The sequence below is a fragment of the Notolabrus celidotus genome, chromosome 21 (assembly GCF_009762535.1).
Source record: "Notolabrus celidotus isolate fNotCel1 chromosome 21, fNotCel1.pri, whole genome shotgun sequence".
NCBI lineage: Eukaryota > Metazoa > Chordata > Actinopteri > Labriformes > Labridae > Notolabrus > Notolabrus celidotus.
In genome coordinates, this window is record NC_048292.1 from 2,010,191 (window position 1) to 2,026,188 (window position 15,998).

Below are 15,998 nucleotides of genomic sequence, written 5' to 3' on the forward strand. Positions count from 1 at the left end.
ATTTATTTAGTTACTTTCATATTTATACAGAAATGTGAAGAAAAAAACATTTTGAGGTGAGGAAGTATTTATTAGATCCAGAATACTACATTCTTAATTTTTATTTTAAAGTTAAATTTTTGGGCTTTTAGCCTTTATTTTGATAGGACAGCTAAGGGGAGGACAGGAAATGTGGGGAAAGGAGAGTGAGGGAAAACCTGCAGGAAACCAGGACTGTAGCTCCTGTATGTGGGGCACTTAGACCAAAAGTGCCCAGAAAACTACATTTTTATTGTGTATTCCAATTCAGATAAATTCAAACAACAAATATAAAATATAATGCCTTTATTTACTATCTCATTTTAAACCGCTACACTAACACAGCTTGCTTAGAGGTGGCTGACAGCATGTAGTGGGTTGTAGTTCATCTTCAAAAGGTGCTGCAACCATCCTCTTACATTCCACTCATGCATTGATTTCATAAAACCCCCTTTAGAATAAATATTTCATGTGTATTTTGAATTTGAAGTTTGACCCATGTCCTATTTGTTCACATACAGGAGGCGGGGTTTACGACCCATACTGCAGCCAACCACTAGAGGGAGCTCCAGATGCTTTTGGCTTCACTTTTTAAGAGGTGCCATGCCGTCAGCTTTTTATACAGAACATGGATGTGTCCAAAACAACATACTACAACCACTTCACACTGCTTACTGCAGGATAACATCACCGTAAGTGCTGCTAACAACATGCTAATGCACGATATTTCAGGGTCACGTGACTTCATCAATCACATATGACTGGTATGAGCTACGATGGCGGTGCTGGGCCATATATGAAAGTGAGCATCAACACACAGATGCATCTATTATTTAAATATATGATATGATATTTCTGCATATAAATCATTTAAAGTATGACATGATGTCCCCTCTGTTTTCATAGGGTGTAAAAAAGGACCACCATGTATTTGACATCATCTCATGGAGTCTAAGGTATGCTTGCAGAGGTTAGATATGGTTCCTTTTGTATTAAACACACTGTGTGAAATAATGATAACAGTAGCTTAAAAGGTGCTGAAGCAAAAAAGTGTTACACCCAAACCTGGTCTCCCCTATGTCTCTGAAACCAGGACTACTTTTTGGTCGTTTTCTATATAAAAACTGTGTCGGTGGTTCAAACCAGGACGTTTATAGTCTGAATGTGTTTAATTTTGTGTCCATGTGATGCAGATTTCAGCATGTTGTGTAAGTGTATTATCTATATATCCATCCCTGTAAGAATGGCGCAGATATTGCAGCGCAGAATACAACATCTCTGCGTGACACACAAAATGTTGCACCTCCTTTTGTGCTGCAAGAGGAGCCTCTTTCTCTCCTCTGCCACAAAGGGACAGATGAAGCCGTAGCTATAGCTCGGGTGTCTAATCAACACAGGAGATCCGCGCCAAACTCCACAGCAATTAGAGCTCCATTTGAACAATGTGCGAGCAAACAGAATCTGAAATCTTTGCGTATCGATATGCTAATGTGAGATTGGAGCTGCTCGCATTGTGGCCCTGCATGGCTTGTGTGTGTGTGTTTTTTTATTTTAGCAGTTGGAGGAAAATAAAAAATGGCACATACATCCAGCACTAACCCGGAGCATATAGAGGGGCCCTGCTAGCCTGCTTATTGACACCATGGTTCATTGAAAGGAGCACCAAGCAAATCCGATCCTTCTCTGTGTGAAATGCACTGAGGAAAAAAAGAGAGGAAGAGGAGGAGAGGGAGGATGATGCTGGAGGCTTGGTATATCTCTCGTGTTGCGCCTTGACTCTTCGAAGGAGAATGTAAACTGATCACACCCAAATCTGTCTTTTTTTGAGGGGGAGAAATTCAATTAAGGTAATAAATGAAAGATAATTGGCGTTGTGTGAACTTAGGAATGCGGATGTGTCTTTTTTTTTTTTTTAAAAAGGGATGAATTATTCAGTTTTTCCAGAGTAAGCAGAATTAATAGAATTACAAAATAACACATGCAACAGATTGTAATGATTTATTAATCTGCGTTTTAAATAAAGTGCCAGATTCCAATGTAAAGGTGGATTTGATAAATGCGCATATTGATATGCGCAGATAATTAAAGCAAATTATAGGTGTTATAAAAAGATTAATTATGAGAGGGGTGGGGGGATCAATTTTGGTCTTGTTTAGTCTCGATACAATTAAATAAGAAGGGGAAATAAAATGTGCTTTTGAAGAGGAGGGGTGCAGATTCAGATTCTGTGGAGTCAATCCTTAATTAATTCTAAATGGAGACAGCAAAAGGCTGGGATGCCGTTTACCTCACACTGGATCGCGTTAAAGAGGGAGAGTCTCCTCTTCTTCTTCTTCTCCTCCTTTTTTTTTTCTTGCCTTCTTTTTGCAGAACCAAGTCCAACTCCCCTCTTCTCCTCTTTCGCGTGAAATCGCGTGATTAATGTAGAATTTGACGCGAGAACCCGCGTGACAGCAGAGTCTGACAACAAGCTGAGCACAAACCCTCCCGGTAGCCTCCACACACACATTCACACACACACACACACACACACACACACACACACACTGCACGGGCCGTAGCAACACGCAGAGCCCGTGCGCGCGCGCACTGGCCCTGCTGCTGCTGATATTTATAATCTCAAACTGAAGCGTCACAATGTCACCTTTATGTCCTGATTAAACACTGCAGCATTTTTTGCTCACTTTTTCTTGAAGGGGTTAATTTTGCAGTTTTGAAATCACAGTGGAGCATCCACCACCACATCCTCTCTTTATCTGCTGCGCCGTGGCTTTTCTGCACCGTTAGTGCATAAACGGAGGAAATCATTTATGGTCAACTGCTTTTATAGCTTCCCTGTGTATCCTAAATTTTATTAGACTTCCCACTCCAAATGTGGAATAAACCCTGCTGTATATATCTCCCTTTTTGTCCCCCTGCCTACACGATTCTGCGCTGTAAATGTCGAATAAGATGACCTTAATTTGAGACAAAACACCTCCAAAAATGTATGGGCCACGCATTATCTATTTCCTTATTTATTTCCCTCAATGTGTTTTATTATTCTCGTCCTGTGCAACCCTCCAAACGTTAAGCCAATGTGTGTTTTCCTTTTTTTTTTTCCTTCTTTCCCTTCACGCCGGCTTCTCCCTGCGATTTTATTTTAAAATATTAGGCCGAGGTGGGGAGAATTATAAACGACTCTGCTCTTATCTGCTCCCTTCACGTATCCAGGATCACAGAAGCTGATTAAGAAAGAAGTCACAGCCAACGCTGGATTCATAATGATTTGGAATAATGAATCCTTATCTCCCCTCTGCAGATTATCAGCCTTTCAGCTCGCCATGTTTTGTTACATGGGATAATTTATTGCATCTAATACATCACAATGAATCTGATGGGGGAAAGTGATGGCCATGTTAGGAGAGAGGCAGCCTTTTTTTATCCTGGGGCAATGAAATGCCTTTACGATTTTTAATTGGTAAAATATAAGGGGGATCTGATAAAAAGAGAAAAAATAGAAGCACAGAGGTATAATCTTGCCTGCTAGTGTTCCAGCAGCACTCTGCACTATAATTAGTGTGTCAATTTCAACCTGAAATTAACAGCATCGACCTGCCATCTCTGCTTACGCCGGTGGAGTCAGCTAGATCCTAATTTCGCATGATTTATTTTTCACCAAGAAGAGATAATTAATCATAAACACTGAAAACAGTGCAGCAAAGTGGAGATAACAAAATATTTGCATCTAAAAAGATTCGATGAAGCTAATTCGTTTTCACCCTCCCCTCCACCCTCCACCCTCCCCTCCATCCCTAAGCCCACCTGATCTACTGCAGTCCTCGTGCAGCACCTCCAAGTTTTTTAATTTTCCATGATTAATCTTTGGGAGGTGGTGTATCATTAATCACTACACAAGATGGGGGGGAGACATGTAGCCTCCCCTCACAGCCCCACCTCCCTCCTCATCCTCCCTCCTCATCCTCCTCTTGCGTAAATAGAGGCTACAGTGTGGGGAACTGTAATTGTTGGATTGTGGATGTGGAGCAGGATGTGCATGGTGGTGTCACTGCTGTTGGGAAATGTGCCATCTTCTTTTTTTTTTCCTCCTCCCAAGGAAAGGGGGTAGAGGGGGTGTAGCCTAGAGTCTGACAACCACCAGGATGCAATGGGAGGAAGCTTTAAAGTCAGATTCATGACTTTAATCTCAGGATTCGGAGTTTATTTTTATTACTAAGACAGGTGTTTTATTTTTGTCTTTTGTTAAAAAGTCAGGATTCTGAGATTTAAGCCAGAAGTCTGAATTTAAATCTCAGACTACTTGTGTTTATTTTTATGTTATATCTTTAGATATTACAAATTCTAAAGTGATGCAAAAAACAGAGATATGGGACTTTAAATTTAGAGTCTGAAATCTGGGATTAATGCAACAAATTTCAGATTTAAGTCTGACTTTTGAATTTTAAGCTATTTTATTAATTTAAAGTAGAAAATCTGGGATTGAGGCCATAATTCAACATTAAAAGTGGTGTTTTAAGATTCAAAATAAAGTCATAAATCTGGGTTCAAAGTTGAATTATTTAAGTCTACAAATAAAGCCAGAATAACCAAAAAGTCAGACTCAAAATAAGATATCCAAATCTGTAGTTGAAAGCCAGAATTCTTGAAATAAAATCAGAAATTTCTGGATTAAAATCCAAATTCTGAGATTAAAGACAGAAGTCTGAATTGAAACCTGGATTTTGACCTTAATCTCAGATTACTCATGGTTATTTTTTTATATCTTTAAATATTCAATTTACAAAACATGATTTAAAAACCAGACTTTAAATTTAGAGTCTGAAATCTGGGTTTAATGTGCCAAATTTGAGGTTTAAACCTGAATTAAGAATTTAAAGATATATTCTGAATTCAAAGTATAAAAATCTGGGATTGAAGCAATAATTCAACGCTCAAATTGGGGTCATGGGATTAAGAATAGAGTCAAAAATCTTGAAAAAGTTGCATTTTTTATGATGTAATCAGAATTTAAAATCTTAAAAGGTAATCAAAACAATAAAGTCAGATTAACCAAAAATCCAGACTTGAAATAAGATGTCAAAATCCGTCATTGAAACTCATAATTCTTGAAATAAAATGAGAAATTTCTGGATTAAAGTTCAAATTCTGAGATTAAAGACAGAAGTCTGAATTAAAACCTGGATTTTGACCTTAATCTCAGATTACTCACGCTTATTTTATTGTGTCTTTAAATATTCAAATTACAAAACATGATGTAAAAACCAGACTTTAAATTTAAAGTCTTGAATCCTGGGTTAACGGACAAATTTGAGGTTTAAACCTGAATTGAGAATTTAAAGATATATTCTGAATTCAAAGTATAAAAATCTGGGATTGAGGCAATAATTCAACGCTCAAATTAGGGTCATGAGATTGAGAATAAAAGAAAAAAACCTTGAAAAAGTTGCATTTTTTATGATGTAATCAGAATTTAAAATCTGAAGAGGAAATCTAAAAATAAAGTCAGATTAACTAAAAAGTCAGACTCTAATTAAGATGTCAAAATCCATCATTGAAACCCAGAATTCTTGAATTAAATCAAATATTTCTGGATTAAAGTCAGAAATCTGAGATTAAGTTAAAATCTGAGATTAAATTCTGAATTAATAAATTAAATTTGGATGTTTTCGTCTTTATTCTGACTCTTAGAAGTATTTCACATGTGCCCCCTCCTTTAATAATAATACTGATTATTATAATATAGAGGTTATTATTATTATTGGATAATGAGTCTTTGTTTGGGAGTCGTCACTGGCAGCGTGCCCGTGCAGCTCTGAGTTTTTGGACGGCGTTGTGTTTAAACTTGGGTGTGCTCACCGTGCCAGGATAAATTTGCATTTTATTTGCAGCTGTAATTAGCTGATCAGCATCTCTCTCTCTCTCCCTCTCTCCCTCTCTCACTCTGCCCATCTTTCTTCTCATTATGATTTTCTGTTCCCTCTTTCACTGCCCCCACCAATCCCTCATTTTCCAATGTCCTGGCAGCACCACCAGATGTTTATCGGTTTTATACCCAGGGACAGTGCCATGTCAAACAAACCGGGGATGGACACTTACAGGCAGGCGGCTGGGTATCCAGGCAAGCCCTCCCTCCTCCACCTCCTCATCATCATCCTCATCCTCCTCCTCCTCCTTCTCTTCCCTGGCTGAGCAGAATAATCCTGGACTGGGTGGGCCAACTGGGAGTCCAGTGAGAGCCTCATATGAAAGACCAGATCACATTGGTTGTTGCTTAAAAAAAAAAGAAGGGGAAGGGGGAGGGGGGGTTGACTGAAAATAGCCTGATTTTCTCTCCCTGTGAAAGGAAATCTTAATCTTTTGTCACATCCAGGGGAGGCTGATGCTGCGGCCCTGATCCTGCAGATAGAGACGTGGAGATGAGCTCATAATGAGATGCGAGTCTGGGGACAAACATGCAGTCAGGAGTCCTCCCAGGAGACACCCTCACAATGCGACCTGCCTGTTATCTGCTGGGGGAATGTACTCCCTCTTTAATGAGCCGCCGTTTATTAAAAACACACACTCTTTTAACCTCATAATTGAAAAATTGGCTGTGCAGGAGGCGTTTCCTCGGGCCCCCCCAGCGCTGCAGCTGTGCATGCATACAGTGGCTCTATCTCAGTGTAGATCACCTGTGTTGCAACAATCACAACAACATGGCAGAGGGTTTTGCAGAGCCCCCCCTGGTCGGCCATGATATACAAATATTTATCCACTGATAAGGAACCGCAATGCGAGCAGATAACCTCCTATTCCACTGCATCAGGACTCTTTGTCTGTCGAGTCTCAGCTGTTACAAAATATCTCCCTTCTCCTTTTTCCTCTATCAACTTCTCCCTGGCTTTAAATTCTTTATTATTAGGACTCTCCCTAAGCTGCTTTAGTCAATGACTGTTAGTGAGGAAGCAGAAGAGGAGGAGGAGGAGGAGGAGGGAGGAGAAAAAAAGAATGAATGAAACAGTAACTTGATTTTCCTCGCAGTCCATGGAACAAATAGCCAACATTTAACGTTTACACCCTGCCTGGCGACTCACTGGCGCTGCAGGGCCGAGCCGAGCCGGGCTAAAGTGTCCCGAAAGCCTTTGGAGGGGGTGTAAGTCCCCGGATATCGGGTTCTCCAGATCCCCTTTAAGTGACTGTCAAAGAGGCAAATATCAAATTGCACGGGGGTCTCACTCACTGCTCCCCACCCTCCTCCTCCTCCTCCTCCTCCTCACACTCTGTGAGGACTCTCTGCCAGCCTGGCACCAGGAATGTGTTACTGTAATCTGATTACTTCTGCAGGAGCAGGAATTAAACCTTTATTAAGAGAATCTTTCATTTACGCTGAAAATAGACTTCAAGAGAAATTAGGGAGCTTTTATTTGAAAAGAAAGATATTTAAGGACAATTTCCTCTGATGAAGAGTTAGATCGGGTATCTGTTTCTAATAAATTATCGTGTCTATCTTATCAGCTGTCTATTAGAGCTCAAGCTGGTGGTTTTCAGCATCATTTACTCAAACTGAAGCCCAGATTGAGACAGAAATATTAGAATTTGGGGTCAAAATGAACGGTGGAGGAAAAATAGTCTTCGTAGTGAAATTTGTTGCAGAGGAAAGTGGTTTTATTTTACATCCTGAGCAGAGTATGTGATACTTTTGTGACTCTTAACTCACTTTACTCTTGTATCTTTGAGGTAACAGGTAGAAATACATTCCTCATGCAACTCTGACATTTGAAGGAGGTAAATCAACACTCTGACTCTTCTCTCCTCCAATTAGAAACCTTAAAAGGAGGATAAAGCTTGACTTATTACTGCAATTAAAAGAAAACTCCACTACAGTATCTCTAATTCACTCCATCCTGACGTCAGCAGCTGATCTCGTAGGTCTCCTCACTTGTTGTCTCTCATGTTAGATTGAAAACAAAAGGTGACACTGCCTCTGAATTTGGGCTCTGACACATTCCCCGTGCATGCATGCTCTGCTGTCCTTTGCAGGCGCTTTATTTCAGGTGGCTTTTCATCATTTGATGTCATTTTTGCAGCTCTGTGTCATGGGTTTATTATTATTATTACTGTTCTTCTTTATGAAGCACTTTGTGACCTTGTTGGCTCTACCAAAAACCAACAGTAAGGATAACTTCCTTACTTAAGTAGCGCCTCTTAGAGACACCAGGAAACCAATGACTTTATTTGTTATGTTGCCTCTTAGATGGAGAAAAGCATGCACATGATTAGTTTGTGAGAATACTTATTTTTGAGACAGGAAATGTGGGGAGTGGAGGGTGGGGGATGACATGCAGCAAAATGTCGTGACTGGGAGTCAAACTAGCAACCTCTTTAAATAGGACTTTAGCCTCTGTACACACAGGGTGAGAATACATCTTAACATCTGTTGTTTCTACACAAATATAAAGATTCAATTATTCACAGCTTTGCAAGAAAAACAAAATGCATCATGCAAGGTCTCATGATGATGTCAGGATACTTTTATAAACACCTTGCTTCTGAATTTCTGGATTATTCTGCAGGTTCAAATCTCAGAAAAGTTTCATTCAATAAGTTTCTAAATATTATATCACTCTTTCTACTATGACCGCTGACCAGAGCACTTAATATTGACTGTTTATATAGGGGTGGTTGATCCACTCTTTAGTATGCTTTGGTGTGAACAAGATCTCCTGATTTCCAAATGTATGTGTATGTGTGTTTATATATGTGTGCATATATGTATATAGATATTTTTTCTCACTATGATTTTTCTTTCCACATATAAACATGTGTGCATTTTTTTTTTTTTCATTCTTTTTATTTTTTCTCTAAACATTATTTGTTATGTAAGCTGTCAAACTTTTTGAAGGTGATACATCTCAAGGGATTATTCCTAATAAAATATCTTCATCACAAATACCGGGGCCTAGAGGTCTACGCATGTGCCCCATGGACGAGGCTGTAGCCCTCGTTCCTGCAGTCACAGCTTGGACTCCTAACCTTGGTTATTTGCTGCATGTATTCTCCTGCTTTTGCTCCCCACACTTCCTGTCTCTCTTCCACTGTGAAGGCGAAAATGCTCCAAAAATAAATATTTGTAATTGTTGGCTGAGACTTTTTCTGTAGTTATGTTTTTGGCCATTTTTGCCTTTAATGACAGGAGAGCTGAAGAGAGACAGAAACTGTGGGGAGTACAGAGTGAGGGGACGACATGCAGCAAATAGTCCACTGGTCGGGAGTCGAACCAGCGACCTCTGCAACGAGGACTGTAGCCTCTGAGGCATTTAGACCACTAGGCCAACTCTGCCTGAGACTTTGACATCAAATTTAATCCTATAAAATTCTATGAGATGCATTCAAAAGTGGCCTTTTTTTTAGTTGAATGCAATAACTCCAAGCAGGTAACAAACACACCTGCAGCACTGAAGACAGACGAGAGTTAAAGCTTCAGTCAGCGTTTCTTACTTCATACAGCATGTTGCTTTGAGACAGCTGACTAACATGGTCGGTTTGTTTAACTCAGTGCAGTGGGAGAGCGTTGATGCATGAGTCTCTATTTTGGTTTCTATTTCACACACAAATAATAAAAGTGAGATATCTCGACTCTGTTTCAGGAAGTAACACTAAAGTCAGTGAGATTCCCCTCCCTCTGATTAATGCAAATCCAAGCTGTGAAGTCTCCACTACAGAGTCATTTTAGGAGGGTTTAACTTCAACCACAAGTTTCCCAAATTAGACACACTCTGGTGTTGAGAATAACACATCCTTGTTAACAGTGCACAGCTTATCTACACAGCGGCCTATGCATTGTCATTAATCTTCACCAGGCTAATTAAATTAATCCATCGCCTCTTGGCATTGGAATATAACGACCAGCACTAAATCCTCTGCAGGATAACAGATTTGTTTTTAAAAACCAGGAGAGTTTCCTGCTTTAATAGCTTACAAAAAAAAGGCCAAATTCATTATCATCAGTGTCATTTATTCTACACCCTTTCAAAATAAAACGCACCTTTTCAAAGGTTTTTTTTAGTTTGTGTAAAAATGGAGGGGAGGTTGGAGAGCGGTGCCTTTTGATTGACAGTCCGTCCGCGGGATCATGTTTAATCCCTGCCTCTCTCAAGCCCGTTCAGAACTCATTTCTCCACCGCGAGATGGGGGACTCAGATGGTTGCCAGGGCAACGGTGATAGTGCTAAGCCATTTCCATTTTCTGCGAATGAAGGGGTGGAGGGGTGGAGAGGGGTGGAGGGGTGGAGGCGGGGGGGCATCTGCAACAGAGGTCGCCACAAAGTCATTCACAAACACAGGGGAGGGAGGGGGGGGGGGGTCATTACTCTGGAGGGACAGATTACTCGTTACTTCACTGAAGAGGAACGAGACCCCATCCTCAGGTGATCACACCATGAGGAAGACTTCACCTGGAGGGACAAGTTCAGCTCTTAGAGGTCCACATCTTCACTTAAACTACAGAAACATCATCATAATATTTAGGAGGGGAGAAGAAACTGTCCCCCCGTGACTAATATGTCGATATAATCTGTGTGTTTGTCAGTAGATTGAAGTGGTTTCCAACTTCAGGGTTCAGTCCCCCACAGAGAGTCACAGAATAAATCCAACAGACCATGAGGTGATTAATTGAACGGGGGAATAAGAAAAACACAAGTTCTCCTGCCAAAGTTTTATTACTCTGTTTGAATACTCACAGAAAAACACTCAAAGACTTCTAAAAGTGTAGTTTTTATGAGCATATCTTCATTTATCTGAGTGCAAATTTAGAATCTGCAAAATCCCAGGTGACGTTTGACCATAAATTGAGCATGATGTTAGTTCAGTTAGGCCACAAGGTCAAGCTCGGCCTACAGAACATCAGCTGCTTTGCATCCAAGCTCCTCCTTTTCTGCTGTGTCTTATTTCACCAGTGTCATATGTCTTTGCTGATGCTCTCCCTGCCTTGGCTTTTCATGTATGTGCTTGAAAGAGAGGTGAGGTGTGCTCTCCCCACCTCAGGCTTTTGGCAAACTGCTTAGCAACCCACCTTCAGCCCAGCTTCTCTTCTCTGCTGTGTCTAATTTTACTCGTGTCATATGTATTTTCACTGATGCTCGCTCTTTTCTTTATCCTGGGGGTCTCTGCTGCTGCTCTCCCTGCCTTGGCCTCCTATGTCTATGCACACGAGAGAGAGGGGAGGTGTGCTCTTCCAGCCTCAGGCTTTTGGCAAACCACTTTGCAACCCACCTTCAGCCCAGCTCCTCCTTCCTGCTGTGTCAGATTTCACCAGTGTCATGTCTTTGCTGATTCTCTCCCTGCCTTGGCATTTCATAAATGCACGTGAAAGAGAGTAGAGGTGTGCTCTTCCCGCCTCAGGTGTCTGACAAGTCGCTTTGCAACCCTCCTCCACTCCAGCTTCGCCTTCCTGCTGCGTCTGATTTTACCAGTGTCATATACAGTGTATTGCCACTGATGCTCTTTGCTGCTGCTCTCCCTGCCTTGGCTTTTCATGTATGGACATGAAAGAGAGGGGTTGGTGGGAGGTGTGCTCTTCCCACCTCAGGCTTTTGGCAAACTGCTTAGCAACCCACCTTCAGCCCAGCTTCTCTTCTCTGCTGTGTCTTATTTTACTTGTGTCATGTATTTTCACTGATGCTCGCCCTTTTCTTTATCCTGGGGGTCTCTGCTGCTGCTGTCCCTGCCTTGGCTTCCCATGTCCATGCACACGAGAGAGAGGGGAGGTGTGCTCTTCCAGCCTCAGGCTTTTGGCAAACCACTTTGCAACCCACCTTCAGCCCAGCTCCTCCTTCCTGCTGTGTCAGATCTCACCAGTGTCATGTCTTTGCTGATTCTCTCCCTGCCTTGGCTTTTCATAAAGCACGTGAAAGAGAGTAGAGGTGTGCTCTTCCCGCCTCAGGTGTCTGACAAGTCGCTTTGCAACCCTCCTCCACTCCAGGTTCGCCTTTCTGCTGTGTCTGATTTTACCAGTGTCATATAAAGTGTATTGCCACTGATGCTCTTTGCTGCTGCTCTCCCTGCCTTGGCTTTTTATATATGCACATGAAAGAGAGGGGTGGTGGGAGGTGTGCTCTCCCTGCCTCAGGCTTTTGGCAAACTGCTTAGCAACCCACCTTCAGCCCAGCTTCTCTTCTCTGCTGTGTCTAATTTTACTCGTGTCATATGTATTTTCACTGATGCTCGCTCTTTTCTTTATCCTGGGGGTCTCTGCTGCTGCTGCTCTCCCTGCCTTGGCTTCCCATGTCTATGCACATGAGAGAGAGGGGAGGTGTGCTCTTCCAGCCTCAGGCTTTTGGCAAACCACTTTGCAACCCACCTTCAGCCTAGCTCCTCCTTCCTGCTGTGTCAGATTTCACCAGTGTCATGTCGTTGCTGATTCTCTCCCTGCCTTGGCTTTTTATGTATGCACATGAAAGAGAGGGGTTGGTGGGAGGTGTGCTCTCCCTGCCTCAGGCTTTGGCATTCCATGTAGGCAGGTGGAAGGGCATGGAGCTTGCAGAACAGAGATAGCCAAATATAACTTACTGCATGTAAATAATTATTTTGATGAAATAGGTCGTGACCGAATTGAAAATTGTGGATTTAAAGTATTTTACCCTTAAATGAAGCGGAGAGAGTTAAAATAACATACATTTTAAACAATGGAAACAGTTAAAGGAGCTGTAATTTAAATAAATCAAGCTTTATTGATAGATTACCTTTCACACAAATTCAAAGTGCTTTACAGCGATTGAAAAAAATCCAAATCCAAATTATAATGACTAAATATAAGACAGGAATGGATTTATAAGTAGAGACTAATGCACACATATTAGATAAGATGTATATAAATAAACAACAAAGGGAAATAGTTAAGAAATAAGTAAACAAAAGATAAATCATAAAAGTTTAGACATAAAAAAGGTAAAAATAAAAGTCTAAGATAAATAAAAGCACTAAGATAAATAGAAAAATTAGCAGTTAAATAATACAAATTTAAGACTTCAAAATAAACAATTAAAATATATAAAGTCATATTAAAATGCTAAATTAAATGAAGTTATAAAAACCCTACATAAAAGCCAAACTAAATAGATGGGTCTTTAATTCACTTTTAAAAGTCTCAGTATTCCTGGCTCCTCTCAGATCCTTTAGCAGGTATGTTTCAATCTACTTTGTGTCATTCCATCATTGATTTTAGTTTATTTTTCTTCTTGATTCTTTAGCTTTTATAATATTTAAAGATGTGATATCTAAAGCTAAGATAGTAGGGATGTGTGCATTTTGTTGACTGCATGATTAAACATCAAGGAGGACCTGCAGATGAACAAACCATCACATTCAAAGGAGTCTGGTGGCTTTGAGGAGAGCGATGTATCTCCTGTCTTTGAAAGAGAAAAGGATCTTTCGCCTTAAAACAAAGGTTACAATCATTTCTGTGATTTTTCAGACACCTTAAAAAACAATCTGAGCTTCAGTGGTAAAAACTTTTACAGTCCACTGGAGCAACTCATCATTTCTGAATCTATTCCTTTTGTATAAATGTATAAGGTTTACATAGATAAGTCATATCATTCATGATGAAGGTGAAGTTTGGTTCACTAATTCCATTTTCCTTCCACCTTATTTTCTGTCTCTTCAGAGAGACGGCATCACAAACGTCTGGTGATGGCGTCCATGAGAAGGTAGAGATGAACCGGCCTTCTGATCAAAAGCGTCCGTCTTTAAAGCTCCAGACTGGCCTTGCTTGGCGGGTATGTCGCCTTTTATTCTGCACACACACACACACACACACACGCACACACACGCTTCCCTTTAACAGTGAGAAATGCCTTCAATCAGGGCGCACAAAGCTGCCATCTTTCTTTCTGGCATTTTAAATCAACTCTGTGCTTCACCTGCATCTGGATTCCTGCTCCCGCCTCCCCGGGGTGCTGCTTACTTCTAACCAGATTGACAGTGTCAGTGTGCCGGCAGGGTGTTAATGCACTGCTTGTTAGTTTTAATGAAGTAGCCTATAGCCTGGTGATCAGTGAGATCAAGGGCAGTAATTTAAATAAGAAGCACACCAGGTCTCCAGCAAACTGCAGGCGAGAGAGTTGGCTCCAGTTCTGCTGCTTTCCCCTCCATCACCTGGCCTCATTAATTCAGAAACATCTTTGCCTCTCGGTCCAAACCGCACCACACCTGTCAGGAAACAGAGCCCGCTCCTCAGTCAGTCCTGGCATCGGTGGTCTGCTAATTTTTATTTACACAACCGACCAAGTTTGTGTCTCAGCAGAGAGCCGAGGGCGTCTGCAGAGTTTGTTTGCTCTGTGTGCGCACGATAAAGAGGAAAGTTAGGTGAAGGACAACAATCAGGAGGAGGAATAATGATAATAAGGCTAATAAGGTATCTCTCCGCAGCACATTGTTGAAGAGTTTGCATGTCGCCTATGAGGCTGCTTAAATTAAGCCACATCCAGCAGCTTTTTTTCTTCTTGAATATGCAAACACACATTTGACGACGAATGGTGTAATTGCGGATGATGCTCTAGGCCTTTCTTTAAAGAAAAAGCTGTGCGAATATTCAAACTGCCCTCCTTTCACATCTCACCCCCGAACAGCTCCTCTGAAAAGCTGATGTTTTAAAAAGAATTGATAAAGCGGAGAGAGAAGATCCGCGGGCAGGAGAGATAGAAGAGATGCTCTCGGGGTGAATACAGTCTGACGCAGTCGACACATCTGATGAAAGGTCGGGAGATTGTTTCAAGAGTAAGCAGAATGAGACGGAAAATTGCAGATCGTCGGGAGGAAAATGGGGCAGCTTGAACTTTTAGAAGAAGAAAACACTTATCAACAGATTTGGATTGGCTGCTCTGTTACCTCACGTTACTCGTTGCACAAAATATGCTGCAGTTATGATACACTTGACATGTTAAAATGCATGTTAAACAACAGTTTAAGCTAATGCATCAGTTTTTCTGTGCATATTATCATCCAGAGTTTGTTTGTTTTTGCAATTTCATAAATCAAGCTTCACAACGACACACACTGAGACTGTTTTAAATCGTTAAAGGATGTCCTTATGTCCTCTAATAGTGAATGTTGACTTCTCGGGGTGTTGGTGGCCTTGTGTTCTGGGTGTGTCCAAGTGGCAACCTCCGGTCTCAAACGATGAAGCCCATGCCGAAGTGTAATAAACTGCAGTTCATCAAGCCGCTTGAGGCTGGCTGCAGAAACACCGGAAACCACATAGATATGAATGGGAAAAAGACGATCTTTGCAGCATTAATAAACATGTTTACAGCCTGGTTCAGAAAACGGCTTGGCCCTATGAAGCGACACACACTGTACGATATTAAGATTACAAGTTTTTGACCAAGTAAGGACATGACTGACATGACTCCCGGTCAGGAACACATAGCTGTTGGCTAAGAGGCTCAAACTCCGCCCCTTTACATCACTCTGCCTGGTTGAGTTCCGCATTTCCAATATGGCTGCCGCCATCGATTGGCTTCAAATCAGCTCTCAGGAACAGATGGGTGACGTCACAGATACTAGGTCCATATTTTATACAGTCTATGGGTGCACCCCATGTACAGAGGATAAAGTCCTTGTTGCAGAGGTCGCCAGTTCGACTCACGGCTGTGACATGTTGCTGCATTTCTTCCCTACTCTCTGCTTGTGTAACGGGTGTGAGGGTGAACCCAAAAGCAGCACACTGGAGCCCGGAGGAAACAGCAGGTAACAGTGTGTTTCGCTGTGTGGAGGATCAGGCTGGAAACAGACGAGGAGCAGGCAAATCTCTTGGTCGGGGACAGAAGGCCGAGGTAGTTACCAGGGCAGAAACGAGGAAGGAAGGTCGGGGACAGGCAGGGTCGAAACCGGGAGATCAGTCCGAGGAAAAGTGCTGGAGAGTCTTGCATTTGCAGAGAGAACAATCTGGCACTGAGTGAGCTGAAACCGGGACTTAAATACTGGCAGCAGGTAATGAGAAAC